At 31.3% G+C, this 17934-nt stretch overlaps 1 pseudogene across 1 annotated transcript in view; it reads left to right on the forward strand.

Annotated features, from left to right (window-relative positions):
- Nucleotides 1–362: 362 nt before the first annotated feature.
- The window catches only part of LOC143622609 (AP2-like ethylene-responsive transcription factor AIL5), a 51419-nt pseudogene continuing 33847 nt past the window's right edge, over nucleotides 363–17934 (forward strand). Inside the window, exons 1-2 of the transcript XR_013151754.1 lie at nucleotides 363–376; nucleotides 744–826. The product of XR_013151754.1 is annotated as an AP2-like ethylene-responsive transcription factor AIL5 (transcript). The remainder of the gene's footprint in view (nucleotides 377–743; nucleotides 827–17934) is intronic.

Below are 17934 nucleotides of genomic sequence, written 5' to 3' on the forward strand. Positions count from 1 at the left end.
AGATTACTATAATCACGTACCATCCGACCAAAGATTACCTTGTTAATCCTTGACCGAAGCAATTCGACCAAAGATTACCTTGTTAGTTTTTGACCGAAGTAAAGATTATCGTAATTAAGGGTTTTTTCCTTTGTGATCAAATCCTTGTGTTCATCAAGACCTCATTTATACAATCATTATTATCATGTTGGCACTATACCTCACTTGACAGATTTGGATACATTATCCTTAGTCGATTTTTATCCAAAATACACGTCAGACCAGTGAGGGATTGCCCACTGGTGTAGACCCGTTAGCCTAAATGAACATGCACGAAAATAACAGTTTAATTTATTGTTTACTAGTCATAGCAACAACGATATATGCACTGGCGAAGGTTAGTTACGGTAGAAAGTCAACCACCCCCACCCCAAAATTTTTTTTCTCACTAGCGTAAATTTTTGTGTTTTTGTCTGAAAAATTTTATACGCGGTGTAAATTTACCGGTTTCGTCATAAAATACGACTGTTATTCGTTTCTCCTGATATCTCAAAAGAAATATTAACAAATTCAATTATTTATGACCTAAATTAGTTAATGGTTTTTTATGTGTATATATTTTTTTACCGTAAAAATATATAAAAAAAATGTAACTATTGATAGATGATTTTGGTTTGTTATTTCTCATCACAATAATTTATTGTTGTGTAGTTCATCCTGTTATTATTATAATTTTTAATATGTTTTTCTTATAAATTTTGAAGACATAGATGGACAGGGAGATACGAAGCCCATTTGTGGGATAACAATTGTAGGAGAGAAGGTCAAAGTAGGAAAGGAAGACAAGGTAAATTTACACGTTTATGGTGCACCGCTTAACGTGCGCCATTACTATAGATTCGTGTCAAACGTGATCAAATTTATTTTATTTTAGACCGAATTACATATATTGTCTTTTATGTTTACATCAAATTTCAGTGGTTATTTATTTTCAAAAGTAACATAATATGTACTTTATGTTTTAAAATGTTACACCATTTGTCCTTTAACACTATCTCAGTTAGTTTTTATCGTTAAGTATGATCATGTGCCTTGCACATGAGGACAAATTAGTCATTTAATAATTTACTTAAAAAAACATTTTAAAACAATTAGAAACTATTAATTAAAATATTTATACATATATAATTATTAATTACCCCAACCCCCCTCCCGTCTCCTCTTCTTACTCCATTGCCACAGAGCTCCATCTCCGTCAAGCCACAACCACCGTCGTCTTCTTCGACGACAAAAGCCCTTTCCGTTCCCACCGGAAACCACCACCACCGCATCCGTCTCACACCCATATCTCCAACCTCCCGTATGTCACACCCCAACCTAAGGCGGAAATGCCGGGGCGTGAGCTGATTGCCACAGCTCTTAAGGTACTATCATGAAATTATAAAGCGACAATATCTAATTAATTTATTGATTATCGAGCAACATTTAAATACAACAAAAATGAAGAAAAATACAAATACAAAACCAACTATTCTTGTATATGTTTATTGTCCTAAAGTCATCTCTACGTGAGCAACAGTTCGATAAGCAATCCAAATCCATAACCTGCAAATGCGTACAAAATATATATTTGTCAACAACACATGTTGAGTGAGTAGATCACCAGTTTTGACACAAACAAAAGTGGTAATAATATATAATGATATAAGTGAATAAAAATAGGCAAAACTGTTATCTGTGAGTATAAACAATTAAACCATAGCACGTACATAAACAATCAACCATAAAGAAAGGGCTAAACCGTTGCCATGCGAATGGGCATTGGTTACCAAAAATGAGGTGTCGGTGAAACCATTGCCAATGCGATCGGGCTCCGGCCACTACGACGGTCGTATGATCATACTATAATGAGATTATGTTGGACCTCTCCGAATGCGATTCAAGTAAGCAAGTAAGCAAATAGCAAGTAACAGACAATCATTCAATTGATACACAGCACAAAGATCACAGTTTGCGTTTGAGAAATAATAAGATAAATAATCTGATAAATGGTACGCAAGTGTTCCCAAAACATTTGAAAACAAGTAAAATAGGGGAGTGATTACTCACCTGATGGGATGAACGAAATATAAGTGATGATGTGAGAGAGGTGAACCATTCAGGATATACCGTCAAGGATTCCTAGTTTAATAATGGTAATAAGATTAATTATGAGGATGTAACATGATTTTAATAAATTAATATTTGATGGGAATTGATTATGTTTGGGATTCGAAAGTTTATTAATTCTCGATGCCTTTCTAATATGACTGATATTGCGATAACATTATTATATTAGCTTAAATATAAATAAGTACGAGTTAGAATAATTATATGATTATTTAAATAATATTTAAATTAAATATAATACAATTATAATTGCGTACATATATAAATATAACTTGTAATATATTAATTAATTAAGACAACCGCTTAAAATATATATTTATCATTCTATTTAATGAAAATCTAATTTTTATAAATATGATTAATACGTTTAAAATACGATTGTTACAAATTTTTGTTTAAAGAATGGTGCATATATATTATGTATAATTTATATATATATATACGAAAACTAGTACGCGAGATTAATTGCTAAGACACGCTACCATAATGAGGTCGGTTTAGTAAAATAACGTTTATTTTATATTAAATATTATTTATAACAATTTATAATATCATTAACACATTTAAAACAAAAGAAACAAAAATAAAAGACCAAACCGCGTCCAGGGGCGCGAACCCGCGCCCCTGGCCGGTTCAAAGAGTTGAACTCACACACCCTAGCCATCCGCGCTAGGGTGTCAGTTGTTTATTATACCAGATATATAGTTTAAAAAGAACAGTAGACCAGATTAACCCCAAATATACATAAAACCTAGATTTTGCAATTCGATTAAACCAGTTGTTGTTTATCCAATTAGTGTTAGGGTTATTGAAACAAGGTTATAATCGATTAAAAAAAAGCAAACAATTACCAGAAACGCGAGTTAGACGATGGTGAACGGCGAACTAATCTGACGGCTCAATACTGCGTCTGTATAGTTCATAACAGACTGCATAAATGAAATTAGTGTTAGGTTTATGATTTGCGACGGTGGTGATGTGGTGTAAGAAAGATTAATTGCATTATATCGATTACTAGGCCCCAAAACCCAAATTGTTCTTACGCGGTTTAATTAAACGATCATTGCATACAATAAACGATATTGTTTCTTAATTCGCGCTGTCGGTTAGGCCGCGTATGGTATGTAGATCAAGAATCTTAAATAATTTCCAAGTTTGACGCGAGAATTGTGGTCCAAGAATGATATACGAGTCTCGGGTTTGGAAGATGGAAACGGGTTACGGGTTAAGGATCCGAGTTTAATGGATATTATCATATAGTTATAACATATTTACAAAGAGGTCCTTTAACTATGGAGTTGGATACGAAATGTGATTAAAGTATTGTTAAAGGTGAAATTTGTATATAATTGATAGTTGTATTTTGATAATAAAAAAAAATATAATAAACAAATAATAATAAAATAGTGATTACTCGATAAACGTGATAATTTATTGTTTTAAAAAAAAGAATTTACCCGAATACTAAAGCGGGTCGGGTTACAAATATAGTATACGGAAAAACCAAGTTGTTACAGTCTCCCCTACTTTAGGGAATTTCGTCCCGAAATTAAAGAATACTATAACAACACCACTAAATTTTTAAAAAAGGAAAATTTTAAATATAACTTTTAAAATTTATCATAACATAGAACTTTGAATAGTCAAAACAACACTCCAAATGAAAATCCGATAAGGACAGTTATATATAGGATGTACCAGCGGCGTATCCACCATGTCCTTATCATCTCTACATTCGTACCGTTATCCCAACTACTTTCGATTCTATATTATAACACACAATTGCACGTTTTATGATTTCCATGCAAGGACTTCGATAATTATGTAGGCCTCCATAATTACTTAGGTCGTCGGATGGTCCACATAACTCGTCACATCGTGTGGTTTATAAAATACTTGAAAGGCATGATTTGTGAGAAAAGTTATTAATTTATTATAAATATGATGAAAGTGTTAACATATTATAAGACCATTAGGAGTTGATTTATTGTAAGTGTAAAATCTCAAGATTTTATAAAATAATTCTATTAAAGCAATATAGGTGAACTTTCAAATTTGATTAATGAACTTAGTGAAAATTTTAAAGTAACTTAAAAGTTAAGAGAAACAGAAACATTGAAGTTGGGATATATGACGCGTCGACAAGATCGATTATGAAGAAAGATAGTGGGGATACGAGCCAACTAACAAATTTACGTGAACATACCAAAAATTCTATGATTGCAAGGATAACATCAACAAAAGTTTATGAAGGAATTAATTGATAATTGTAGGCGAATAATAACCTGTGAAATTTTTAAATATTGCAACATTCGAGGTAGAATTCATAAGAGCGTGAGTACAAATTTGAACAAGATTAAACGAAGACTTTGAGGGATTTAGTTTAGTTAAATGAGAAACTCATGAAATTTAAAGAGAACTTTATACAACATTGAAATATCGCAATTGTGTATTTAAGGTGAGGTAAATTATAATATTAAAATACTGGTAGTAGTAATTGAGAATGAAAAAATATTAATGCAAATATTTATGTATACAAACAAACTGTAAATAGATGAAATTGAGAAGCGGATATTCACGAATCACCGAGATAGTCCAATTCCAATTAAATCTTTAAAATAGGATATAGAATAAAGTGGGTCATTAGAATATCCCCAAATTACAAGGGATTTTCCTATCTCTATAACATCGTTAAAATTAAAATATATTCATAGTTTATCATGAAAGATTAAATAAATAATGAATATTAAAGTAATAATGGAAAACAGAGACTAGTTGAGAAATAATTTATTTAAATAGAAGAAAACTCGGAGTTGGAAATGCATGAACCATCATGACTATTCCAACAACTAAAGAAATCATCGAAATATTTTAAATTCCCAAGATGTATTAAAAATTGAAGGAGCTGAAATATCTACGAACCAACGCGTGATTCCAACTAAATAACGAAATCTAACAAGAATGAAAATGGATTGTTGAGGTACCCACGAACCACCGCAGGTTTTCGACAACAATCACGCAATGCCATTAGATAATAGTGAAAATAAAATTCCAATTAAATCACCATGGGAATTCAATAAAATTCATTTTTTTTATAGTGAAAATTAACTTAAAGAATGGAAAATAAAAATCTATAGTGGAAATAATTTTGTTTAAATAATGGCAAGTTCAATTAATAATATGACTATAACAATTCAATTTCAACGATAAAAATTTATAAGATGAAATGTAAATTGTAATGCATGAGATCAATAAATACATGACGTACAAAAATGTTAAAAATCAAAGTTGAGAGTAAAAATTGACACGTTGTCAATAATTTACTAAGAAAACAAGGTAAATGAGAAAATACAAATTGAATAGTATGGTCAACTAATAACTGACTGTCGAAATTGTGTCTTTTATAATTGAGAAAAAAAAAATTGTTTCGATTTATGAGGATCTAAATATTTTAATAGTTGACGAAATGTTAAGAACCAAATACTATAATTTTGATTAAGTAAAACTAAACGTATAGATAAGTACGGCAACCAACGATATTGATCTTTGGAAAGATAAGAAAAATTTTATTGTATGCGAAAAAGATACTTAAAATGATGAATTTTCCAAGTTGGGTTTGTTCCAAAATAACTAATTTAGATAAATAATCGTTTAAGGTATAATTGAATACAAAATACGTTTAGACGAAAATGATGAAGACGATAAAAATCTTCTTTGTGAAAACATAACTACGATTGGTTTAATTCAAAACACCTTTGTTAATTGAGCTTATAAAAACTTAAATAATTGAGATCGAATGATTTGGGGTATCTCGAATGGGTTTGTGAAAACGAGGTTTGACTAAGGTACGCTTGATGAAATTAAGTCTTGCGGGTCTAGAATCGAATAAGCGAAAACGGCCTTGTTACATGAAGAAAGCCTGAAAGGCATAAGGTTGATAGGTTTAAGCTAAATGAGCATGGGTAGTACGGTACGGTGCCAGTATAATTTGAACTCGGCGTGAATTAGTAAAGAACAATGCGTCGTTACGAGGGTGAGTAAGGGTAAATGAATAGAAATTTCTCTGAAAGAAATTAGTGACCAAGATTAAATTGACTGCATTAGCGTTTTGAGTTAGAATTTATACCCTAGAGATTTTAGGAGCTATCTCTTTGACAGTACTTGTGGTCATAAAGCGGGTGTAGAGAATATATGATCTATATTGTTTGATGTAAAAATCCTTCTATAATTATGTAAATTGAGATTACATGAGTATAAATAATAAGTTGTGTAAATTTCTTATTAAATATTAAGGAAATAGTGATATTTGGCATAAATTGTGCTAGCGTTAATCATGACTTAAGGATAAGTCAGAATTTAAATGTGATCATCTATACGACAATTTGTTAAGCAGATGATATAATCAACGAGATGATTTGATATGAGATGTTTGTTTGATGTTGAGAAAACAATATATGATTAATAAAGATGTGATTTAATGGAAAGATTGGATAGTAGTGTAGATTTCAGATGAGTTATTGCGTAAAACGAAACTTAAATGTGTTATGCTGATGTTTATTCATAACTTAAGGATAAGTTAGAATACAATTTGAAAATCAATGAGTTAATTGATGAGTGAATAAGTTTTATCAAAGTTTAATATGTTTTTAACAAATTAGAATTTGAGGTTGAATGTTTGAAATATGTTTAATAAGTTATACATGTGATACCATGAGTATAAGAAAGCCATTTGATTCTTAAATTGTGCGATAATATTTAAATTAATTGAGGTATTGATATTATAATAATGTGATAAGATGAATAGGTGAAACCGATTTCAATGAGTGTAAATTGTTTTGTTTGGCTCGTGATAACCGAATCCAGATAAACAAAGAATTTGTATCCGATCAGGGAATAAAAATGTGTTGAGTGTATGGGTAGATCGAATCAATAAAAATGATTTAGTAAATAAGGAATTGAATAATTTAATAATAGAATAATAGGATAATTGAATAGTTAAATCAAATCATAAATTGTTTCGTATAAAATTGAACAAATAAAACAATTAACGAATGTTCTTCGGGGTTTCCCATTAGCTTTCCATGGCATTTTATTTCCCCAACTTATTAGCATACCAAAACCAAAACAAATGAGTGAGTTGGCCTCCCATAAGCGTTACATGGCAATTTGAAAGAGCCAACTCAATTAACGCATTAACGAATCAATTAAGTTTGTCGGCCCATGAGCGTTACATGGCGATTTGACCGACCAAACTAAATAAAGAATAAACGAACTCAAGCATAAGTAGTTGAAACATCTAGTGTATCACCATGATAATGTTCCAACAAAATATCGCAAATAAAACAAATTGTGCAAATGTACAGTCGGCGTGTCCATGGCGTCCGATGGGTTTTACACCCTACTAGACATTTTAAAAATAATAAAACACAATAAAAGGGTGTAACCGTTTAGCCGGTTAGGTTAAACGCTTAAAGTGTCGGTCGCCTGACAATTCCCACAATGGCGGGGATTCTTGTCACACTCCCTAGTTCTAAACAAAGTAAAAAGAGCAAATACAAAGCTAAGAAATTCTCAAGAAAGTTTCCAACAATAAAAGTCAATTTAATAAATTTAAATAGAAAAATTCTGAGGTTGAGGAAGCCTAGAGTTATAAAATATATTTTGAGAATAAGACATAGTCTCGGAGCAATAAAATATTTTGAGAGTGAAGCATAGCTTCGGAGTTGTGTGTGCATGACAATAAAGTAAACAATTAACTAAGCAGTTAAATAAGTATTTAATCTAACAAGTAATTATGTAAGTTGTAAACAATCAAATAGAACACATCAGGTAAACAAACAAGCACGTATGGGGTTCCTAAGCATGTTAGTAAGGCACCACTAAAGACCTATCTTAAACCTTCGGCTCTGATACCAATCTGTCACACCCCAACCTAAGGCGGAAATGCCGGGGCGTGAGCTGATTGCCACAGCTCTTAAGGTACTATCATGAAATTATAAAGCGACAATATCTAATTAATTTATTGATTATCGAGCAACATTTAAATACAACAAAAATGAAGAAAAATACAAATACAAAACCAACTATTCTTGTATATGTTTATTGTCCTAAAGTCATCTTTACGTGAGCAACAGTTCGATAAGCAATCCAAATCCATAACCTGCAAATGCGTACAAAATATATATTTGTCAACAACACATGTTGAGTGAGTAGATCACCAGTTTTGACACAAACAAAAGTGGTAATAATATATAATGATATAAGTGAATAAAAATAGGCAAAACTGTTATCTGTGAGTATAAACAATTAAACCATAGCACATACATAAACAATCAACCATAAAGAAAGGGCTAAACCGTTGCCATGCGAATGGGCATTGGTTACCAAAAATGAGGTGTCGGTGAAACCATTGCCAATGCGATCGGGCTCCGGCCACTACGACGGTCGTATGATCATACTATAATGAGATTATGTTGGACCTCTCCGAATGCGATTCAAGTAAGCAAGTAAGCAAATAGCAAGTAACAGACAATCATTCAATTGATACACAGCACAAAGATCACAGTTTGCGTTTGAGAAATAATAAGATAAATAATCTGATAAATGGTACGCAAGTGTTCCCAAAACATTTGAAAACAAGTAAAATAGGGGAGTGATTACTCACCTGATCGGATGAACGAAATATAAGTGATGATGTGAGAGAGGTGAACCATTCAGGATATACCGTCAAGGATTCCTAGTTTAATAATGGTAATAAGATTAATTATGAGGATGTAACATGATTTTAATAAATTAATATTTGATGGGAATTGATTATGTTTGGGATTCGAAAGTTTATTAATTCTCTATGCCTTTCTAATATGACTGATATTGCGACAACATTATTATATTAGCTTAAATATAAATAAGTACGAGTTAGAATAATTATATGATTATTTAAATAATATTTAAATTAAATATAATACAATTATAATTGCGTACATATATAAATATAACTTGTAATATATTAATTAATTAAGACAACCGCTTAAAATATATATTTATCATTCTATTTAATGAAAATCTAATTTTTATAAATATGATTAATACGTTTAAAATACGATTGTTACAAATTTTTGTTTAAAGAATGGTGCATATATATTATGTATAATTTATATATATATATATACGAAAACTAGTACGCGAGATTAATTGCTAAGACACGCTACCATAATGAGGTCGGTTTAGTAAAATAACGTTTATTTTATATTAAATATTATTTATAACAATTTATAATATCATTAACACATTTAAAACAAAAGAAACAAAAATAAAAGACCAAACCGCGTCCAGGGGCGCGAACCCGCGCCCCTGGCCGGTTCAAAGAGTTGAACTCACACACCCTAGCCATCCGCGCTAGGGTGTCAGTTGTTTATTATACCAGATATATAGTTTAAAAAGAACAGTAGACCAGATTAACCCCAAATATACATAAAACCTAGATTTTGCAATTCGATTAAACCAGTTGTTGTTTATCCAATTAGTGTTAGGGTTATTGAAACAAGGTTATAATCGATTAAAAAAAAAGCAAACAATTACCAGAAACGCGAGTTAGACGATGGTGAACGGCGAACTAATCTGACGGCTCAATACTGCGTCTGTATAGTTCATAACAGACTGCATAAATGAAATTAGTGTTAGGTTTATGATTTGCGACGGTGGTGATGTGGTGTAAGAAAGATTAATTGCATTATATCGATTACTAGGCCCCAAAACCCAAATTGTTCTTACGCGGTTTAATTAAACGATCATTGCATACAATAAACGTATTGTTTCTTAATTCGCGCTGTCGGTTAGGCCGCGTATGGTATGTAGATCAAGAATCTTAAATAATTTCCAAGTTTGACGCGAGAATTGTGGTCCAAGAATGATATACGAGTCTCGGGTTTGGAAGATGGAAACGGGTTACGGGTTAAGGATCCGAGTTTAATGGATATTATCATATAGTTATAACATATTTACAAAGAGGTCCTTTAACTATGGAGTTGGATACGAAATGTGATTAAAGTATTGTTAAAGGTGAAATTTGTATATAATTGATAGTTGTATTTTGATAATAAAAAAAATATAATAAACAAATAATAATAAAATAGTGATTACTCGATAAACGTGATAATTTATTGTTTTAAAAAAAAGAATTTACCCGAATACTAAAGCGGGTCGGGTTACAAATATAGTATACGGAAAAACCAAGTTGTTACAGTCTCCCCTACTTTAGGGAATTTCGTCCCGAAATTAAAGAATACTATAACAACACCACTAAATTTTTAAAAAAGGAAAATTTTAAATATAACTTTTAAAATTTATCATAACATAGAACTTTGAATAGTCAAAACAACACTCCAAATGAAAATCCGATAAGGACAGTTATATATAGGATGTACCAGCGGCGTATCCACCATGTCCTTATCATCTCTACATTCGTACCGTTATCCCAACTACTTTCAATTCTATATTATAACACACAATTGCACGTTTTATGATTTCCATGCAAGGACTTCGATAATTATGTAGGCCTCCATAATTACTTAGGTCGTCGGATGGTCCACATAACTCGTCACATCGTGTGGTTTATAAAATACTTGAAAGGCATGATTTGTGAGAAAAGTTATTAATTTATTATAAATATGATGAAAGTGTTAACATATTATAAGACCATTAGGAGTTGATTTATTGTAAGTGTAAAATCTCAAGATTTTATAAAATAATTCTATTAAAGCAATATAGGTGAACTTTCAAATTTGATTAATGAACTTAGTGAAAATTTTAAAGTAACTTAAAAGTTAAGAGAAACAGAAACATTGAAGTTGGGATATATGACGCGTCGACAAGATCGATTATGAAGAAAGATAGTGGGGATACGAGCCAACTAACAAATTTACGTGAACATATCAAAAATTCTATGATTGCAAGGATAACATCAACAAAAGTTTATGAAGGAATTAATTGATAATTGTAGGCGAATAATAACCTGTGAAATTTTTAAATATTGCAACATTCGAGGTAGAATTCATAAGAGCGTGAGTACAAATTTGAACAAGATTAAACGAAGAATTTGAGGGATTTAGTTTAGTTAAATGAGAAACTCATGAAATTTAAAGAGAACTTTATACAACATTGAAATATCGCAATTGTGTATTTAAGGTGAGGTAAATTATAATATTAAAATACTGGTAGTAGTAATTGAGAATGAAAAAATATTAATGCAAATATTTATGTATACAAACAAACTGTAAATAGATGAAATTGAGAAGCGGATATTCACGAATCACCGAGATAGTCCTATTCCAATTAAATCTTTAAAATAGGATATAGAATAAAGTGGGTCATTAGAATATCCCCAAATTACAAGGGATTTTCCTATCTCTATAACATCGTTAAAATTAAAATAAAGAAGCTGTAGTATTCATAGTTTATCATGAAAGATTAAATAAATAATGAATATTAAAGTAATAATGGAAAACAGAGACTAGTTGAGAAATAATTTATTTAAATAGAAGAAAACTTGGAGTTGGAAATGCATGAACCATCATGACTATTCCCACAACAACTAAAGAAATCATCGAAATATTTTAAATTCCCAAGATGTATTAAAAATTGAAGGAGCTGAAATATCTACGAACCAACGCGTGATTCCAACTAAATAACGAAATCTAACAAGAATGAAAATGGATTGTTGAGGTACCCACGAACCACCGCAGGTTTTCGACAACAATCACGCAATGCCATTAGATAATAGTGAAAATAAAATTCCAATTAAATCACCATGGGAATTCAATAAAATTCATTTTTTTTATAGTGAAAATTAACTTAAAGAATGGAAAATAAAAATCTATAGTGGAAATAATTTTGTTTAAATAATGGCAAGTTCAATTAATAATATGACTATAACAATTCAATTTCAACGATAAAAATTTATAAGATGAAATGTAAATTGTAATGCATGAGATCAATAAATACACGACGTACAAAAATGTTAAAAATCAAAGTTGAGAGTAAAAATTGACACGTTGTCAATAATTTACTAAGAAAACAAGGTAAATGAGAAAATACAAATTGAATAGTATGGTCAACTAATAACTGACTGTCGAAATTGTGTCTTTTATAATTGAGAAAAAAAAATTGTTTCGATTTATGAGGATCTAAATATTTTGATAGTTGACGAAATGTTAAAGAACCAAATCCTATAATTTTGATTAAGTAAAACTAAACGTATAGATAAGTACGGCAACCAACGATATTGATCTTTGGAAAGATAAGAAAAATTTTATTGTATGCGAAAAATATACTTAAAATGATGAATTTTCCAAGTTGGGTTTGTTCCAAAATAACTAATTTAGATAAATAATCGTTTAAGGTATAATTGAATACAAAATACGTTTAGACGAAAATGATGAAGACGATAAAAATCTTCTTTGTGAAAACATAACTACGATTGGTTTAATTCAAAACACCTTTGTTAATTGAGCTTATAAAAACTTAAATAATTGAGATCGAATGATTTGGGGTATCTCAAATGGGTTTGTGAAAACGAGGTTTGACTAAGGTACGCTTGATGAAATTATGTCTTGCGGGTCTAGAATCGAATAAGCGAAAACGACCTTGTTACATGAAGAAAGCCTGAAAGGCATAAGGTTGATAGGTTTAAGCTAAATGAGCATGGGTAGTACGGTACGGTGCCAGTATAATTTGAACTCGGCGTGAATTAGTAAAGAACAATGCGTCGTTACGAGGGTGAGTAAGGGTAAATGAATAGAAATTTCTCTGAAAGAAATTAGTGACCAAGATTAAATTGACTGCATTAGCGTTTTGAGTTAGAATTTATACCCTAGAGATTTTAGGAGCTATCTCTTTGACAGTACTTGTGGTCATAAAGCGGGTGTAGAGAATATATGATCTATATTGTTTGATGTAAAAATCCTTCTATAATTATGTAAATTGAGATTACATGAGTATAAATAATAAGTTGTGTAAATTTCTTATTAAATATTAAGGAAATAGTGATATTTGGCATAAATTGTGCTAGCGTTAATCATGACTTAAGGATAAGTCAGAATTTAAATGTGATCATCTATATTACAATTTGTTAAGCAGATGATATAATCAACGAGATGATTTGATATGAGATGTTTGTTTGATGTTGAGAAAACAATATATGATTAATAAAGATGTGATTTAATGGAAAGATTGGATAGTAGTGTAGATTTCAGATGAGTTATTGCGTAAAACGAAACTTAAATGTGTTATGCTGATGTTTATTCATAACTTAAGGATAAGTTAGAATACAATTTGAAAATCAATGAGTTAATTGATGAGTGAATAAGTTTTATCAAAGTTTAATATGTTTTTAACAAATTAGAATTTGAGGTTGAATGTTTGAAATATGTTTAATAAGTTATACATGTGATACCATGAGTATAAGAAAGCCATTTGATTCTTAAATTGTGCGATAATATTTAAATTAATTGAAGTATTGATATTATAATAATGTGATAAGATGAATAGGTGAAACCGATTTCAATGAGTGTAAATTGTTTTGTTTGGCTCGTGATAACCGAATCCAGATAAACAAAGAATTTGTATCCGATCAGGGAATAAAAATGTGTTGAGTGTATGGGTAGATCGAATCAATAAAAATGATTTAGTAAATAAGGAATTGAATAATTTAATAATAGAATAATTGGATAATTGAATAGTTAAATCAAATCATAAATTGTTTCGTATAAAATTGAACAAATAAAACAATTAACGAATGTTCTTCGGGGTTTCCCATGAGCTTTCCATGGCATTTTATTTCCCCAACTTATTAGCATACAAAAAACAAAACAAATGAGTGAGTTGGCCTCCCATGAGCGTTACATGGCAATTTGAAAGACCCAACTCAATTAACGCATTAACGAATCAATTAAGTTTGTCGGCCCATGAGCGTTACATGGCGATTTGACCGACCAAACTAAATAACGAATAAACGAACTCAAGCATAAGTAGTTGAAACATCTAGTGTATCACCATGATAATGTTCCAACAAAATATCGCAAATAAAACAAATTGTGCAAATGTACAGTCGGCGTGTCCATGGCGTCCGATGGGTTTTACACCCTACTAGACATTTTAAAAATAATAAAACACAATAAAAGGGTGTAACCGTTTAGCCGGTTACGTTAAACACTTAAAGTGTCGGTCGCCTGACAATTCCCACAATGGCGGGGATTTTTGTCACACTCCCTAGTTCTAAACAAAAAAAAAGAGCAAATACAAATCTAAGAAATTCTCAAGAAAGTTTCCAACAATAAAAGTCAATTTAATAAATTTAAATAGAAAAATTCTGAGGTTGAGGCAGCCTAGAGTTATAAAATATATTTTGAGAATAAGACATAGTCTCGGAGCAATAAAATATTTTGAGAGTGAAGCATAGCTTCGGAGTTGTGTGTGCATGACAATAAAGTAAACAATTAACTAAGCAATTAAATAAGTATTTAATCTAACAAGTAATTATGTAAGTTGTAAACAATCAAATAGAACACATCAGGTAAACAAATAAGCACGTATGGGGTTCCTAAGCATGTTACTAAGGCACCACTAACGACCTATCTTAAACCTTCGGCTCTGATACCAATCTGTAACACCCCAACCTAAGGCGGAAATGCCGGGGCGTGAGCTGATTGCCACAGCTCTCAAGGTACTATCATGAAATTATAAAGCGACAATATCTAATTAATTTATTGATTATCGAGCAACATTTAAATACAACAAAAATGAAGAAAAATACAAATACAAAACCAACTATTCTTGTATATGTTTATTGTCCTAAAGTCATCTCTACGTGAGCAACAGTTCGATAAGCAATCCAAATCCATAACCTGCAAATGCGTACAAAATATATATTTGTCAACAACACATGTTGAGTGAGTAGATCACCAGTTTTGACACAAACAAAAGTGGTAATAATATATAATGATATAAGTGAATAAAAATAGGCAAAACTGTTATCTGTGAGTATAAACAATTAAACCATAGCACATACATAAACAATCAACCATAAAGAAAGGGCTAAACCGTTGCCATGCGAATGGGCATTGGTTACCAAAAATGAGGTGTCGGTGAAACCATTGCCAATGCGATCGGGCTCCGGCCACTACGACGGTCGTATGATCATACTATAATGAGATTATGTTGGACCTCTCCGAATGCGATTCAAGTAAGCAAGTAAGCAAATAGCAAGTAACAGACAATCATTCAATTGATACACAACACAAAGATCACAGTTTGCGTTTGAGAAATAATAAGATAAATAATCTGATAAATGGTACGCAAGTGTTCCCAAAACATTTGAAAACAAGTAAAATAGGGGAGTGATTACTCACCTGATCGGATGAACGAAATATAAGTGATGATGTGAGAGAGGTGAACCATTCAGGATATACCGTCAAGGATTCCTAGTTTAATAATGGTAATAAGATTAATTATGAGGATGTAACATGATTTTAATAAATTAATATTTGATGGGAATTGATTATGTTTGGGATTCGAAAGTTTATTAATTCTCGATGCCTTTCTAATATGACTGATATTGCGACAACATTATTATATTAGCTTAAATATAAATAAGTACGAGTTAGAATAATTATATGATTATTTAAATAATATTTAAATTAAATATAATACAATTATAATTGCGTACATATATAAATATAACTTGTAATATATTAATTAATTAAGACAACCGCTTAAAATATATATTTATCATTCTATTTAATGAAAATCTAATTTTTATAAATATGATTAATACGTTTAAAATACGATTGTTACAAATTTTTGTTTAAAGAATGGTGCATATATATTATGTATAATTTATATATATATATACGAAAACTAGTACGCGAGATTAATTGCTAAGACACGCTACCATAATGAGGTCGGTTTAGTAAAATAACGTTTATTTTATATTAAATATTATTTATAACAATTTATAATATCATTAACACATTTAAAACAAAAGAAACAAAATTAAAAGACCAAACCGCGTCCAGGGGCGCGAACCCGCGCCCCTGGCCGGTTCAAAGAGTTGAACTCACACACCCTAGCCATCCGCGCTAGGGTGTCAGTTGTTTATTATACCAGATATATAGTTTAAAAAGAACAGTAGACCAGATTAACCCCAAATATACATAAAACCTAGATTTTGCAATTCGATTAAACCAGTTGTTGTTTATCCAATTAGTGTTAGGGTTATTGAAACAAGGTTATAATCGATTAAAAAAAAAGCAAACAATTACCAGAAACGCGAGTTAAACGATGGTGAACGGCGAACTAATCTGACGGCTCAATACTGCGTCTGTATAGTTCATAACAGACTGCATAAATGAAATTAGTGTTAGGTTTATGAGTTGCGACGGTGGTGATGTGGTGTAAGAAAGATTAATTGCATTATATCGATTACTAGGCCCCAAAACCCAAATTGTTCTTACGCGGTTTAATTAAACGATCATTGCATACAATAAACGATATTGTTTCTTAATTCGCGCTGTCGGTTAGGCCGCGTATGGTATGTAGATCAAGAATCTTAAATAATTTCCAAGTTTGACGCGAGAATTGTGGTCCAAGAATGATATACGAGTCTCGGGTTTGGAAGATGGAAACGGGTTACGGGTTAAGGATCCGAGTTTAATGGATATTATCATATAGTTATAACATATTTACAAAGAGGTCCTTTAACTATGGAGTTGGATGCGAAATGTGATTAAAGTATTGTTAAAGGTGAAATTTGTATATAATTGATAGTTGTATTTTGATAATAAAAAAAATATAATAAACAAATAATAATAAAATAGTGATTACTCGATAAACGTGATAATTTATTGTTTTAAAAAAAGAATTTATCCGAATACTAAAGCTGGTCGGGTTACAAATATAGTATACGGAAAAACCAAGTTGTTACACCGTAGACACCGTCTTCCCTTTCCACCGATGACACTGTCTCCCACCTCCACAACAATCAAAAACTCTTCTCTCTCACTCATAAACCCTTTACAACCACTGCAACATCCGTATCCGCTGCCAGAAACCCACCGGCGCCGCTAGGGCCATAATTGAACCCTAAAAATCGTTGCCAAAAACCTAATCAGAGTGTATTTCTTTTATAACAGCAGCCCCGCCGTAACTTGCAGTTATATAATGGAGGACCAATTCGGGCTTACAATCAACGCCCCTTGCTGATAGCAACCGTAATTTTGGTTTCGAAGACAGATCTTATGAAGGACAAGATGTGGTGGTGGTTTCCGGTAATGGAGATGGGTGGAGGTGGAAGACGGTGGCGGAAATGCAGGGAGGATACGTGGATATGGAGGGTAAGACGGTGGCTACGAGTGAGAAACTGTTGTTTAGGCAAACATATAATTGGAAATGGCCATCAAAAGGTTGCAGGCGGTGGTAGTTAGGGTCTGTGTGTGTTAGATTGACGGCGGAGTGGTTAATGGTGGTGCAAGGGAAGAAGAGGGTAGTGTGGGCTGGTGGTGGCTGGAGGAATTGATGGTGGTGATTGAGTAGTGGTTAACGATGGTGAATGAGGAAAGAAGAAGGTGGGTTGGTGTCTGGTGGGTGAGGTAAAGAGAGACTTTTTTTTATCATTATTATTTTTTGTTTTATATCTATTAAAATTTTTTTGAGTGGATTTGTTAAAATATGTTTTATTTATTTTTTTCAAGTTAAAATACATTTGTAATTAGATAGGTAAAATTACGAATGTAT

Source organism: Bidens hawaiensis, unplaced genomic scaffold (assembly GCF_021521415.1).
Source record: "Bidens hawaiensis isolate Kalapana, Puna unplaced genomic scaffold, B.hawaiensis_p1.1 tig00003237_1, whole genome shotgun sequence".
NCBI classification, from domain to species: Eukaryota; Viridiplantae; Streptophyta; class Magnoliopsida; order Asterales; family Asteraceae; genus Bidens; species Bidens hawaiensis.